The sequence below is a fragment of the Pleurodeles waltl genome, chromosome 6 (assembly GCF_031143425.1).
Source record: "Pleurodeles waltl isolate 20211129_DDA chromosome 6, aPleWal1.hap1.20221129, whole genome shotgun sequence".
Taxonomy (NCBI): domain Eukaryota; kingdom Metazoa; phylum Chordata; class Amphibia; order Caudata; family Salamandridae; genus Pleurodeles; species Pleurodeles waltl.
This window is the reverse complement of record NC_090445.1, coordinates 227572548-227587232: the sequence shown is the minus strand read 5'-3', so window position 1 is coordinate 227587232 and position 14685 is coordinate 227572548. Positions and strand designations below refer to the sequence as shown.

General features: G+C 43.5%; 1 protein-coding gene across 7 annotated transcripts in view; it reads right to left on the bottom strand.

The window, feature by feature from the left end:
- LOC138299578 (protein HEXIM1-like) overlaps positions 1–14685 on the bottom strand; it is a 117657-nt gene that overhangs the window by 76781 nt on the left and 26191 nt on the right. For 4 of the 7 annotated variants that reach the window (XM_069237958.1, XM_069237964.1, XM_069237961.1 and 1 more), the window contains exons 2-4: positions 10485–10622; positions 7552–7665; positions 6040–6101 (exon numbers count right to left, since the gene is read on the bottom strand). The gene's annotated coding sequence lies outside the window, so the exon portion shown is untranslated. The remainder of the gene's footprint in view (positions 1–6039; positions 6102–7551; positions 7666–10484; positions 10623–14685) is intronic. The other 3 variants (XM_069237960.1, XM_069237965.1, XM_069237962.1) reach the window with 1 other exon arrangement.

The window sequence follows — 14685 nt, the reverse complement described above, 5'->3', positions numbered from 1 at the left end:
ATGTTAAGGTGAATTAAGGTTGAATTAATAATAATTTTTTATGTGTCACACATAGTATTTTTACTATGTTTATGCGTGGGTGTTTGATGTCTCTTTAAATGGGTTGGAGCACTATGGGTAGCATAGGCTATGAGGAAGATCTGTTGATCGAAACGCGTAGCCATTAAAATTTCCTTTGCGTCTGAAACTTTGGAGTGTGGTCTTTTCAATGCCTGTGAGGAGATGCATTTTCTTTGTATTATATATATATATATATATATATATATATATATATGTATATATATATATATATGTGTATACAAAAAAGTAAAATTACAAATTTAAAAACAGTTAAAACAGTCTATCAATGTGAAGAAGTTTGAAATTGAACGCTAAAATTAATAAATTTGAGTCCTTTGCTCGATTCGTGAGAGCAGCACAAGTATAGCAAACAATGTAATATGGACGCTTGTTGGCCTCAATTGAAGCACTAATAATTGTTGACAAAAAATTGAATATGCATTCAGAGCAAAAATGACGGCCTAATTTACTGGTAGATGCACCTTACGTATGTCTTAGATGCAGCTTACTCCGGCTTCGTTGCTGACATAGTCCTCCAACGGCCCAACAAAAGTTTACATATAACACTGCTTGGCCATTTTTAAAGTGGATGGGGTTATGTGGTTAATTTTTTTCTTCATCACCACCAGGTAAAATCTGTTATTTTAAAAAAACAAAAACTTGTTAAAAGTTTAACGGGTAGCCGTCATGTTTGACTTAGTGGTTAGTCAAACTTTTAACACATTGCCATGAACTGCTGTGACAGTCGTTTCTGCCAATGATAAGAGATGTCCGCAGTGCTGGCGGACATCTCTAAATGGAGAGTACCGGTACTCTGTCAGGGCAATGGAGCATTTTGCTCCATCAATCTTCTATAGTAAATTCAATGCTCCACGCTCTAGATAAGGCCCAAAGTGAGTAAGTGACATGCTAGAGTCAAGCATATCACTTCATCTTTTAGAGATAAAACCAGATTTTGAAAAGCCCCAAACGCCCCATTGAATTAATATTTTGATGTATTTTTTGTTTGAAATTAAATTATTTCATAATCTGAGTATTTGTTTCTGAATTTCTGTGTATAGTTTTCAAGTTCAAATTGTAGGCATTTCTTAGGCTCGGTCCGGCTTCTAGTAGTGATTCAGTGGGGGTTCCCAGAAGTTAAAAGGTTAAGAGGCGTTGCTCTACATTGGTCTGAGGAGAGGACAGTTGAGATGAGTCATATTCCAGTCAGTGACGGAGAGCCCAACCCGATGTTGCTCATCTTACTACCCAGGCGCATGAAATGTAACTGAAAGAGAGCCAGTAAGCTGATTTTCAGGCCCTTCATGAAATGCATGCAGTTAGACTTTGACCCTGTACTTGGAGTCTACCTTTTTTTTAAATATGCATAATTTCTCAAACTAGAGAACTGGCCTGGCCCGCTGCCACCGCTAAGAATTGTGTAACCCTCTCTGGCACCGAAGCCTGCCCCTGCCACGGTGGACTTGCCTCATACAAGTCGGGTTTCGAAATCATTAAAACAGGCCTCTCTGAAGAATGAACTCCGCCCTGCCATAGAAGTATAAGGATGAAGTGGCTTGTAATTCTCCGTTACACCAGCTGATGGCAATAGTGCTTTGGTCAAAGGCGGGAAAAGGGCTTGCGGGTCTGTGTGGGTTTTTTTTGCTTCAGGAATAATGATTTTCGTTTAGAAATGTATATACTGCTACACATGAAGAAAACGAATACACTCTAGATTTTGAGAATCGGGGGCCAGTAGAGCAAGGCTGACATATCTATGTGTGGATGGGAGAAAAGTGTATTGGCGCGCGTTTTTTTTTTTTTGTTGTGGAAACCAAGCGCTGTGAAAGAGTAAAGGTATGTTTTTAAATGAAAATATTTGGTGGTGCGGGCGGCTGAAGATCGAATTACATGCGTGCCAGGGTGGCGACTGATTACGCAGATGGACACACAGTTAACTGATAACAACGTAGCAAGCGCCAGTAAGGGTGAGCGTAACACTATGATAGCACAACATGGCGCATCGCTAGTGAGCCAGGTGTTCGGCAGCAAAGCCGTAACCCACACCTACATAAACCTCGCGCACACACCTAAACTAAGCCTGGAAATGCACAGCCGTACACCTTAGCAGAGCGAAACAAATGCCAAAAATTTGCAACACAGTCATCCTCTCACACAATGCGCCACATGGACCAGTAACTGGGTCTAGCTGTCCGTGGTCCAGGATGCAGATACCATCACCAAACAATACACTTATTTACCCAGGATTCATACAAGTAATGGGAACGCAAAGTACACATGCATTTAACAGAAAACAGGCAGTAATAAGACTATAGTGCCCAATCACACACATACCACGCTTCACATGTGCGTCACTCTCCAGCAGCACGTGGACAGCAAAGTACCCTACAAAGGCATGCATAGGCGGTACATCACATGCTAATCATCTGAGAGTGTGCTGCAACGGTAGTGCAATATTCATGCTCGCCTGGTACTGAACTGCACGTGCCCATCAGTTCGTACCAGCAGTAACCACACTCAACTAGGATGACCACCTCACCCCGGGTCATACTGACTCAGGGCCTGATTCAGAAGCGGGCGGATGGGTTACTCCCTCACAACGGTGACAGATATCCCATCCGCGAAATCTAAATCCCATTCTATCCCATGGGAATACAAAATCAGGCCCTCTGTCTCAGTCCTGAACTTTTCACCTTCAAATCATTGTTTTCAGGTGTGTTAGAATAATACAGTCAGTGGAAACAAAACAAGACTCTACCACTCAGAATGCACTAGGTTATCCCATGATAGTCCATGACTAGAAGCAGTATCCATAATGACCTTAAGGGAAGCAGTCACCCTGCACGCAACACTTTGTGCAAAGACAGTCCCCAATGCGGTGCTCAAGTACGGAAGCCCAGACCAATCATAATGAGCTATTGTTCTCTACTTCGTTTAAGTGCAAAAAATCGAACCCTGTCTATTTCTGCCATATTTTCCTGAGGTTAACCTAGGCAAATAGTAGTAACTATTGCCCTGTATCTAAAGTCTACAGATTCCTACTGGTGAAGCACATTGCCGGTTCCTTGAATCATTTGGTATTTCAATGTGAACCAATTGCACAAATTTTCACAAAGATCCTTGTTCAGATCTTCCTAAAGTGTTGGTGTGGAACCTGAACAGAAAGAAGCAATGTAAAATGTATTAGTATCTCAAAATTATTAAATCAGGAGCTACCGTGCTATGCTAAGCTAAATAAATTACATGATATTACTGTTAGATACTCAAAGCACTGCCAGACTAAAGCAACTTATGGGGTCTCATTGTGCCATGGAAATTTATCAAGATGATTTGGAAATGGCGAATTTAAAAACAGCCAGCAACATTTATGACTACTGGAATTTAAAGAAACACTCAAAAGGGTCAGGGCTTCTCTCCCAAGGAATCTTTGGACTACCAAACCTTTTCTGCTGTATGATTTAGTGTGTTTGTTGAGTGCTGGTCCCAATACATTAAAATTGGAACATATAACAGAGGCATGACTAAGTTCGACGCACGATGCCATTGTAAATCTGATTTTATACTCTAACTTTGCCCTATCGTGACCAATCTGCCTCGAACTTTGTGTAATCAAAGTTTAGAAGACATTTCAAAAGTGTGCCAACCTTTGTAGAGATAGGTCACAAACTTCTAAAGTTATAAGGGAGGGAGGGTCGTCACTTGTTTTCAAGACGTCACTGTAAAGGGATTTCTAAAAGCTGAGGAGAGTTTATATATAACCCCTTCTCACCTTAGCCAAAGGCGAGCACAGAAATAACACCCTAACTCGGGCCTAGCCACGAGCAAGGGCGTACAAGTGTACCCTCACCCACATGCCTGGCGCAAGAGCGAGAGGGGAAATAACCCAGCGCCTCACATTGCGTCAGGGCTGGAGAGGCTCTAAGCTTCACTCTTCTCATCTTGACCGAGGGCAACGAGGGTAGTGGGGATGACTACAGAGCAGAAATATACCATTCCCTTCCCCGCCTCACCCTTCAACCCCATCTTGCCCAAATTGCGAAAATACACCTCTCCCTTCTTGACTATTCGCAGGGTGTGGGCCTTCGTGGAAAAAAAAAAAACCCAGAGCCCAAAATATTGTGCACTTGGAGGGGAGGCAGGGGACACACCGAGGGTCTGGAGGCAGAGCACGGGGCCCACAGAGTGGGTACAGGTGCAAGGCACGACTGCACACACAGAGGCAGCGGAGGCGGGATGCTGGGGCCCATAGAGGGGTTAGCAGTGCTTGAAATGGAAAAATAAAAGTGGAGGCACTCTGTAGCAGAGTACCTGCTTGTTTCTGAGAAGTGCCGGTACTCTCCAATTAAAAGTATTGCGTTTTTCTTGAGAAATGCAGGTACTCTCCCTCTAAAAAAAAACGTGCCGGTACTCCGTATCGGACAGTACCGGTTCATTTAAAGCACTGGTTACAGGACAGTCAGTCACCCATGGGGGCACATCAGGACGGGGACGGAGACAGGGCTGCATTGCAGGTGGAGACACAGCCAGACTGCAGGAGATCGGGGGCGCATAAAAGGGCGGGCAAGGGTCATACAGTGAAGTGCACGGGGGTAGAATTGCTGCAGGGGCGATGCAGGGAAGCACACTGATAGGCTGTCATGGGGGCAATGGGGCTCACAGAAGGAACACAGCGCACGCGGGTGGGGAGGCACACCCAGAGGTGCTATGGTCCGACAGGCACACAGAGGGTCAACAGGGCCGGAGCAGGGCAGCACAAGAGCTGCTAGTAGGCCTGGGTAGCGGAGGTGGGGAACATACATAGAGGTTGTAGGATTAGCGAGGGCTCGTGGGGCAAGACGGGCTGGCGCACAGAAGGGCTGTGGGGAGTGCGGGGCACTGACAAGGCACGCAGAGGCAAATAGAGGGACTATAGCGGGCAGAGGGACACAGAGTGCCAGTAGGCTCGGATCGGGGTGGCAAATAGGATGCAACTGGTGTGGGGCTACATGCAGGCCTTTAGGGGTGCAGCATAATAGAAGCGATGCCAATACACCCACCATCATACAAATACACAACCAACATCATATAACACACTCACCATCATAAGTCCAAAAACCAACAATATATATGCCAACCCACTCACTATTATACGCCAACACTTAGTATTGTACGCCAGTGCATGCACCAACACAAACCTACTGCACACATCGTACGCCAACAAACTTTTATAATAAGTCCCATATAACCACTACCATACTTACATACAACCAACATTATAAGGCATTATAAGAAAAACGACAAAAAAAACTAGGAATTTCCCTAGAAATTTTAAGTTGAACGCAAATTAAGGTAGTCTAATATGTAAATAGCGCAGTTGCTATAAAAATGAAAACACTGTAACATCATAAAAATCACGATCTAAAGGGACCATACAGTGTAGAAAAAATAGGCTCCTTCAGTCTCCGATGGAGCAGGCTGAATATGTAGGTGATCATGGATCTTGGCTGTCCTGCTACAAGTTGATGAGGGGGAGAAGACGAGAAAAAAATCTGCATCCTTCTGTAGATGAACCAAATAGTACAACAGTTTTCAGTCTGAATTGTTTTAAATAACGTGGGATTCGCTTTAGCTTCAATAGTGACTTAAAATAAATGCCACACTGTTCAGATTTGCACGAGTATGATTAGGTTAAAACAAGAATATATCAGCGGCATAGTTTCAAGAAACTTTGTTTATTGTGTATTTTTTACACTGGTCTAAACAATTTAGAAACTGTTAATATGATAGTGAGTAAGACGGTGTTCAAGTACTATCCAATTAGAAACACCCATTATTCCATATAACATCTATTGCAAGTACTTACTGGGTTATTAAGTTTCCATGTGCTGAGCTTTACGTACACTCAGTGATGTGCAATAATGTACATCCACCCTCTGCATTGAAATGGGACATTGCATAAACAAGCCATGAAGACCCTTCATCTCTTTTCTCATTACTCACAGTAATCGTGTAACCGGTGCGCTTTCGTGCACGGAGCTGTATGGAGGTGGAGAGCCAAGCACCTAAAAAAAAAAAGACAATATAAAATAGCGCCAAGCAACACCTAGTTTGAATGTGGTATATGCCCAAAAATAATGTGCTGTCACTTTAAAATCTCCACTGGGATGCATCACAGTAGGAGGCTAATACAGTCCTTTGTCTGCCACAGATTGGCTATTCGGGCTTTAAATGCAGATGGGATGACTTGGCAGAGTGGACGAATGTTGTAAGGACACAGTTGTGGAAAGTAAGTGTTGGACATATTTTGCATAATCTCATCATCAATTTTTAGTTATTGAAAACGTTCTGGATTGCAATAGCAACAAATGACAATGCAACAGATTTGGAGAAAATATTCACCCAATCTGTCCATCACCCCCTTTCCAAAACTGTATGCACGCTTACCCCAGCTCTTGTGTCACATTCTACCTTCTATACTTAATAGAAAAAGTAGGAACATCTTGAAGACACAAGGCAGTGCATCTTCAGTCTTCCATGTACAATACTGTATTGGAAACTGAAGCCTTATAAGCATATTTTGTCCAGCAGAAAGGTGCCAAGTGCTGGCACGTTCTGTCAACAAAGGGCCTGATTTAGGCTTTGGCAGATGGAGTCGGGGATGACATTACCTCCCCACCCTGACAGACTAACGTCTGCGAAATTTAGAGATGACCAAAGGCCAGAGGTCTTCTCTGTGCGCTGAAAGGAACTGATGTCACCCTTCATGGTACAACACGTTTGATGGATGGCTGACATCGGGTTTGACAGCCGTCCACCACACTTTTAGCAGTATTTGTTTCTAAAACTGGGAGTTTGTTTTTGAAAAGCAAAAAACAAATGCACCCCACCCAGGGATTGTTCTCCTAGAGTGTGGGGGGTAATTTTTTTTGTGTCCCTTACTACCAAACAAACTGGCATTGAGGAACACGAAAAAAAACACATCACACCATACACTCTAAATGGAGTGGGTTTCCAACAATGGCCCCCTGTCCACCTCTGTACGAGGCGCACATACCGGGGTTTGGCGGAAAGAGTACTCCATCAACAGAATACTCCTCTGTCCACTAAACTTCAAATCCAGCCCTAGATTAGCCCTCAAGCTCTTTGTTAGCACTACAGTTTTGTGCGAACAGTGTGGCCATCTTGGAATGGTGAAATATTAATATTAACAATGGGCATGAACAGAACTATATTAACTACTGCAATATACATTCTTCCCTTTTACAAATTTAGCTACCCCTCACAGAACACATTTAATGGTCTAGTGGGAGGGTTTGTGAGATTTTGGTGTTTGATGGTTGCCTCTAACACTGTTATGGGGGAGGGACACGTTTTTCTCATCCACACCATAAAGGTTCATCTTTATTGATATACCCTTCTTTTTCCTGCTCAGTCAATTAAAAGGTTCATCAGCTGTGATAGCAGAGTTGTCAGGGCAATGACTGAAAATAAAAGGAGTATCAATAAACTTACTTTCAGCAGCTGGGCTGGCCTTGAATTTCTGGGTAACTTGTGGACATCTCAGCTGGGAAACAGGAGCTATCCTGGTGGTGTTCCCATGCTGAAAAAAAACACATGCAGCTTGTGCTGCCATATGGAAGTTGACAGAGTTTGTATTACTCACTTGCCCTCACATTCTACATGTCACATAGTCCTTATTTACTAACAGCATGCTACACAGTAAAATGTATAGATGTTGCTAATTTGGTCACAGTTTACCAAAATAAAAATACAATGCACTGGTAGGCACATTCTATGCATGTTGGTTAGCCTGACATGGAGAGCTTTAACTGTGCAGCAGTAACAGTATCATACACAGTTACACACACTTTACACTTCACAGACTGGTTTGTATTTTAATGAACACTTCGCAAAACCCCCAATTAGGACGTGTTTTGGCTGTATTTTACTCAGATAGAAGTGTTAGGTTATTTGCTAGTCGCATAGATACAGATCAGTGCTTTCACTGCCCAGAGAAAGCTACATTGTCACATATTATTGTTGCTACATGTCCTGAACAGGATAGATACTTGGATGTTGCCTATTTATGGATTATGAAATATGGAATATATACCATTTGAAACATTTGATGTAGCACCTAACCGCAAGGTTTCTAGTGCTAGGTTTATTCCAATATCAATAACCATGGCCCACATTTGTTGTACATCTGTTTACTGGTTTTCAATTTACAAGTCACAAAAAACAGGAACTGCAGAAAAATCTCACATCGTTTTATAATGGTACACATAGTCTCCAGTAGATAGGTTGTAAGGCATTACACATAAATGTGTATAGCAGCTAGTGTCTAGCCCTGAGGTTTACCTAGTAATAAAGAAATATTTGTTAGGATATAAGTGACCTCAATAGAAATGAAGTGCAATGCACAGCCAACATGGTAGTGACAACAATAATAGCATGGTTTGTGAATAGAAGCAAACATTTCTAATTTAGTAACAAAACAACAGTTAACTTGAATAAAGAACAACAAAAAGCTTGCTAGCCTGTCCCACCTCCTCCACACAGCAATCAGTATCGTTTTGGACTGCGAACACTTGAAGGTGAGCAGGATATGCTAATAGCTCTCAGAACAGGAATGGTACGTACAGGGAAAGGCCACACAACTGTCAGAGATCATGTGGCAAGTTGGATTGTGTCCAGGCCACAAGAGCTGGAGGTTCATGTGATGGCCATCTTCTGGTAATGAGACGGTTTGGCTATCAAAAGGCCGAGGTCTAAGAAACGGGATGTGGCTTTGTGTTTTTTGTCTCTAGTATAGAGACCCAAGAGGCACACCTCCCATGTGTGAGGTATAGGATGCTCTGTGCAGGCAGAGAGATGGGATATGACTCCCTGCTAATATTGATTGAGAGATGGGCAGGCCCATAGCATGTGGAGTAGGTTCACATTAATCAGGGAACAGCAAGGGCAAGCAGTGTCTGTACAACTGACATAGTTGTTGATTTTAGACAGAGTGAGTTAGGCCCTGTGGACAGTATAATATTGGATGAGCCTAAGCGGGGCATTGCAGGGAATGTTTGTTGGGCTTTCCAGCAATGCAGACAGTTCCTTTTCTGTGCATGGACTGGAAAGTTCTTCCTCCCAGTGATGGCGAAGGGATACAAGCGGTGGTGCAGCATGTGTATGTAGAGAGTCAAAGAACCAGTAGATCAGGCGTTTACCTAATCGCATCACGTGAAGGTATTGCATGGTAAGATGTGTTTGATGCTGTTGTGTCATGTCACTCCATTTGTTTTGCAGTGTCGTAATCAATTAATCAAAGACTGCAATGAGAGAAGAGTCTTGACACGGTAGAGGTTGCCCAGAGTGTGTATGCTCGCAGCGTGAGAGACGGCTAGTTCCATTATTGAGGTTGCACCTTGTCCCCTGGGCGTACCAAGCAAAACCATCGCCAGAGCATAAGGAGTTAAAGATCGTGTAATAAAAAAGCTTTGTCGGAAGCAGCAGCTTGCCACTTTCATGAGAGTGGAGTCTGGTGTAGGTGTTACCGCAAGGTAGTATTGTTCGAAGTTTGGGACAGCAATGCCTCCACGATATGTAGGCAGGTGGAGTTTCGAAAGGGCTACTCTGCATCGGGATTTGTTTCAAATTAAGTGTCTGATTGACCATTCAAAGGAGCGAAATAAGGGTTGTGTAACATAAAAGGGAAGATTGGTAAAATAATATAAAAGTCGAGGGAGTGCTACCATTTAGAGGAGGGCTATGCACCCTGCCACCAACAAAGGCGGCGCCGCAGGAAGGAAATTCGGAATTTAGGAAATGTGATGGTGTGCATGAGGTTGCCATCAAAAAGGTCTAGTGGTGAATGATATACCTGGATCTCCAAATAGCGAAACATGGTAGGCTGCCAAGGTAGTTGGATTGAATTGAGGACAAGGTCTGGGTTGGGCAGTGTGGATGTAAAAGGGAATGGGCACAACTTTGTCCAGTTGACCCTCAGGCCAGAAAGGTCAGCGTAACGATTAAGTGGCATTGCCTACATTATTTTACTGTGGGAGAACCTTTGATATACTCATTTATGGAAAATGTAGGAGGTTCTTCAATTAAGGGTTGTTCTCATTCGGCACAGCCCCTCAAAACAAGACTGAAATCTGAATGAAAATTGACATGTGATGTAAATGAGCTTCACTCATGGTGTTTAAAACTAGAACAATTATTGTTAATTGATTGCACAAACAATGATCTGTGTCAGAACGTCAGATGTACTAAAAGTCTGTTTGCAAAAAGTAGCCGAAAATCGTGCAATAACCTTTTTCAAACTAAGACTTTGTGAAGCGACCTATATACTGATAGGTTGTGTCACAAAAGTACCATTCACAGGGGGTTGCAAAACGACCTGCCTAATGCAGTTTGTGATCCTTGTCAATGGCAGGCCCCACCTCTCTTACCTTATCTTGCTGTCTGGAGCAAGGATGATGAAGGCGACCTTCCTCAGCACTGTCCTCCAGAGCGACTAGAGGACATAAAGGAGATGCTAGGTACTAGTACCCAATAGAAGCCCAGAAGAAAAGGAGCCAAGGTTATGCCTAAGACAGGAAAAAGAACAAGGGATAAAAACCCTCTTAACAAAAGCAAATAATACAACAGAGAAAATAAACAATTCAAAACAAGTTAAAAGCCCGCACAAAAACAAGCCCAATGTATCCTGCAAGGAAGTAAAAAGGCACTGGAGTGCAAGAGGTGATGGATACGATGAAGACTGACTCCCCAAAGCCTTGCTACGTGCTGAGAAGCACTTTGTATAGCAACTAGGGCTGACAACCCCAAACATGACCTGGAAACACTTTACAGCCCTCTTGTAGTAGCATGCCCCATAGGAATAGATTGAACGTCCTGTAGCAACATTTTCCTTGACATGCGCCCTCCAAACACTAGATACCCTAAACCTCCTTCATGTTCCACTTTATCAATTTACCAAAACTCAAAGGGTGGAACATACGCGCCCTTCTCTTACCTAATGAACCAGAGGTCTGTGCAACATGTCTTGGCCTGCTGTCGGTGCAGCACCTGAAACCTTTTAAGAAAATGCAACCCATCACTTGGTGCCTGCAGGTCCCATGCACTCTGGAGGTCACAGTGAACTGCACTCCACGGTCCGCAGAGCATAGCAATCCTCTATGATTGGCTGCAAATACAAACACAAAGGGGGTGGTCTGAAAAGAACAGCAGACCACCATCAATGTTTTTGCACTTGCAAATGGAAAACATTTTTTAAAGGACCTTGTGTTCTTTAAAAGAACTGGTGCATTTGGGACTACTGACCTCAAGGCTGCCAACACAAATCCCATAGGAGAAGGGATTCCAAAGGGACCTCATCACTGACGCAAATCAGTTACCACCGTTGTTGAACTGTTGGTAACTGGTCAATGATTTGTGCCCAAAATTGAGATTTGGAAGGAAGGCTTCCTTTACACCCCTTCCAAACTGTGATTCAGTATGGGTTGCAAAAACCATTTTACGAGTTGAAAAAACTGCTCCAACTCATCAAATGGGTTTTGTACATTTGGAAAGGGCATTTGGCAGATGCAAACCGAGTGATTTTGAGAATTTCAGGGTTTGCAATCACACAAATCATTTTGTACATCTAGCCCATACTTGTGTACACATTTTGAATTCATGTGTGTATGGTCAGATATCAAAGTTCAGTGTACATGTCTTTGGATTGCATTCATAACCTCACCTACCATATATTTTATAATCCACAAACACTTTATTGGCTTCTAGTGTTGTGCGATTGTCATTTGATAGTCAAAAAACAAATGTTCAAAACCTCTTTAGTTTTCAGTACACCAATGTCCTGCACCTACGACAAACAAAGAAAAGGCTTACAGAAAGGTGAGGCAGTAATTTCCTCTGAGAGTTCTAATATAGCAATTTATCAGCAACATGTTAGCTGAGGGCTATAATGGCTGTTATAGGCCCGCTTCCCATGCCACAGGCAAGAGCAGTGGAGAGATCCTTTAACAACCATTATAGCCTGAGGCAGAATAGCTTCTACACTTTAGGAGTAGAATGTTCTAAAATTAACTAGAGAAACAGAAATACAAGCATCAGGAATATTGGAGCAGAAGGTCTATGCCGGCCATTATTGTACCTGAGCCACATTTTCTTTACCAGCTCTCCTAGCATGTTCTCACATAGCACTTAAATCCTTGATGTGCAGCTCTTTTATATGAAAAAGAGATCATGTTAGCAAATATGAAGAATCAAAATAGAATATTGAGTGCAAAATTAAACACATCTAAAAAGCTGGTAAATATCAGGTCCAAAAAAATATTAGAATCAGTTTAATACAATTCAGTTATTCTTTAAAAAAAAAAAGCCAGAGTAGCTCGGAATGCGTAGAAACATGCAGAAAGATTCCAGCTTATCTATAATTACCCAAGAAGTTCAAAAATAAACATGTTGCCTTAAAATCTCCTTTCTGCTTGTTACTGTGAACTAGAAATACAGAGCACAAGAAAGAAAAGCACCATTTTGTTTTTCTTTAAACAGCTGCATTAATTGCGCTCCGTAGCCCTACTTGATTTCCCCTTTACTGCTGACTCTGCCAGCGGGCATTGTGACGTCAGACCTCAACTGTAATAACTTATTACAGTTGCGTTCTGACATCATTTTGTTATAATAGGCGTCTGAGTGTGTCACAAGTCAGCTGGTATAAAGAAATTAGAGGTGGAGTTTTATACTGGGATTGCAGAGGCAAAATCAAAAGTTTGGGATTTTGTATATTTAAATGTATTTTCAAGCTTCAGTGATATATACAGAAGTAGGCAATGGTCAGCAGCAGTACCTGGTTCCCTGACACACAATGTGGACAGCAATAATACAAGCTCAGTTGCACCCACATAACCGAAGTCTGAATGAGTCTCTGGTACCTAGTTTTGGTTCAGGATGTGTGTGTCCATTTTACTTCACCTTAAGGGTTTTGTGGAGGGCGCAGATGTGTGTTGTGTCTTGCATAGCATGTGTCTCCTGAGTGTTGCACATAATCCCGATGATGCTCTTATCAGATCAGAATGTATGTCTAGATAATTTCTGTGGTATATGGCAGCTATAGCAGAGACCACTGATGATGAGCTGAGATTTATCTTGCTCCTTGTGAAATATTTACTGAATCTATACATAGATATTATATATATTTTAGGAAAGTACCCTCTTTTTGACATGGTTACCCCCACTTTGTGTCTGCTGTCAGTGTGACTGTGTTCACTGGGATCCCGCTAACCAGGATCCCAGTGAATGTGCTCTTGTCCTCTAAATGTGGTTGTTCCTGACTTTGTGCACCCCACAATTGCCATACTGGTGCCCCCATGGAAGTCCCTAGTATATGGTACCTAGGTACCCAGGGCATTGGGGCACCAAGGGTTCCCCCTGGGCTGCAGCATGTAAAATGCCCCCCATGTCTGCGGGCTTGCCATTGCAGCCTGCGTGAAAAGGTACTTGCACCCTTTCACTACAGGTCACTGCACCAGGTCAATGTAAGTCACCCCTATGGCAGGCCATCCTAGCCCAGAGGGCACGGTGCAAGTACTTGTGTGTGAGGGAACCGCTGCATGAGCAGAGGTGCCCCCACAAACTCCATCTCCAATTTCCTGGACTTTGTGATTGCGGGGAAGGATTTTACCTGTGTACTGGACATAGGTCACTACCTATGTCCAGCTACACAATAGTAACTCCGAATCTGGGCATGTTTGGTATCAAATGTGTCAGAATCATACCCCAATACTGTTGCCAGTATTGGCTGCATGATTCCATGCACTGTGGGGGCTCCTTAGAGGACCCCCAGCTTTCATCCTACCAGTTTGCAGGGTTTTCCCAGGCAGCCTGCGCTGCTGCCATCCTGCAGACAGGTTTCTGCCCTCCTGCTGCTTGAACAGCTCAAGTCTAGGAAATCAGAACAAAGGATTTCCCTTGGGAGTGGGAGGCAACACCCTCTCCCTTTGGAAATAGGTGTTACATGGCTTGGGAGGGGTAGCCTCCCCAAGCCAATGGCATGCTTTGAAGTGCACATTTGGTGCCCTTCTTGCATAAACCAGTTTGCACCAGTCCAGGGACCCCTAGTCACTGCTCTGGCGCAAAACTGGACAATGGAAAGGGGAGTTACCACTCACCTGTCCGTCACCACCCCAGGGGTGGTGCCCAGAGCTCCTCCAGGTGGCCACTTGATTCTGCCATCTTGAATCCAAGGTGGGCAGAGGCCTCTGAGAACATCTGAGTGGTCAGGTCAGGCAGGTCAGGCAGGTGACGTCATAGCCCCTTCCTGATAGGTGGTTACCCTGCTAGGTGGCCAATTCCCCTTTAGGGCTATTTAGGGTCTCCCTTTTGGGTGGGTCTTCGGATTTGATGTGCAAGATTCCAGCAGGACTCCTCTGCAATGTTTAATTTGACTTCTGGCCACTGGAACCACAACTGGACTTCACAGGAACTTAGAATCTGCAGCTCCAATGACAACTACACTCTGCAACATTGTTTCTCCGGCTCCTTCCAGCAACTGCAACATTTCCCCAGCTGTGCATCCTCTAAGGGCAGCAGGTCTTCAGTCTGCACCAAGAAGCAAGAAGGAATCTCCCTTGGAGTGAAGGAGTCACT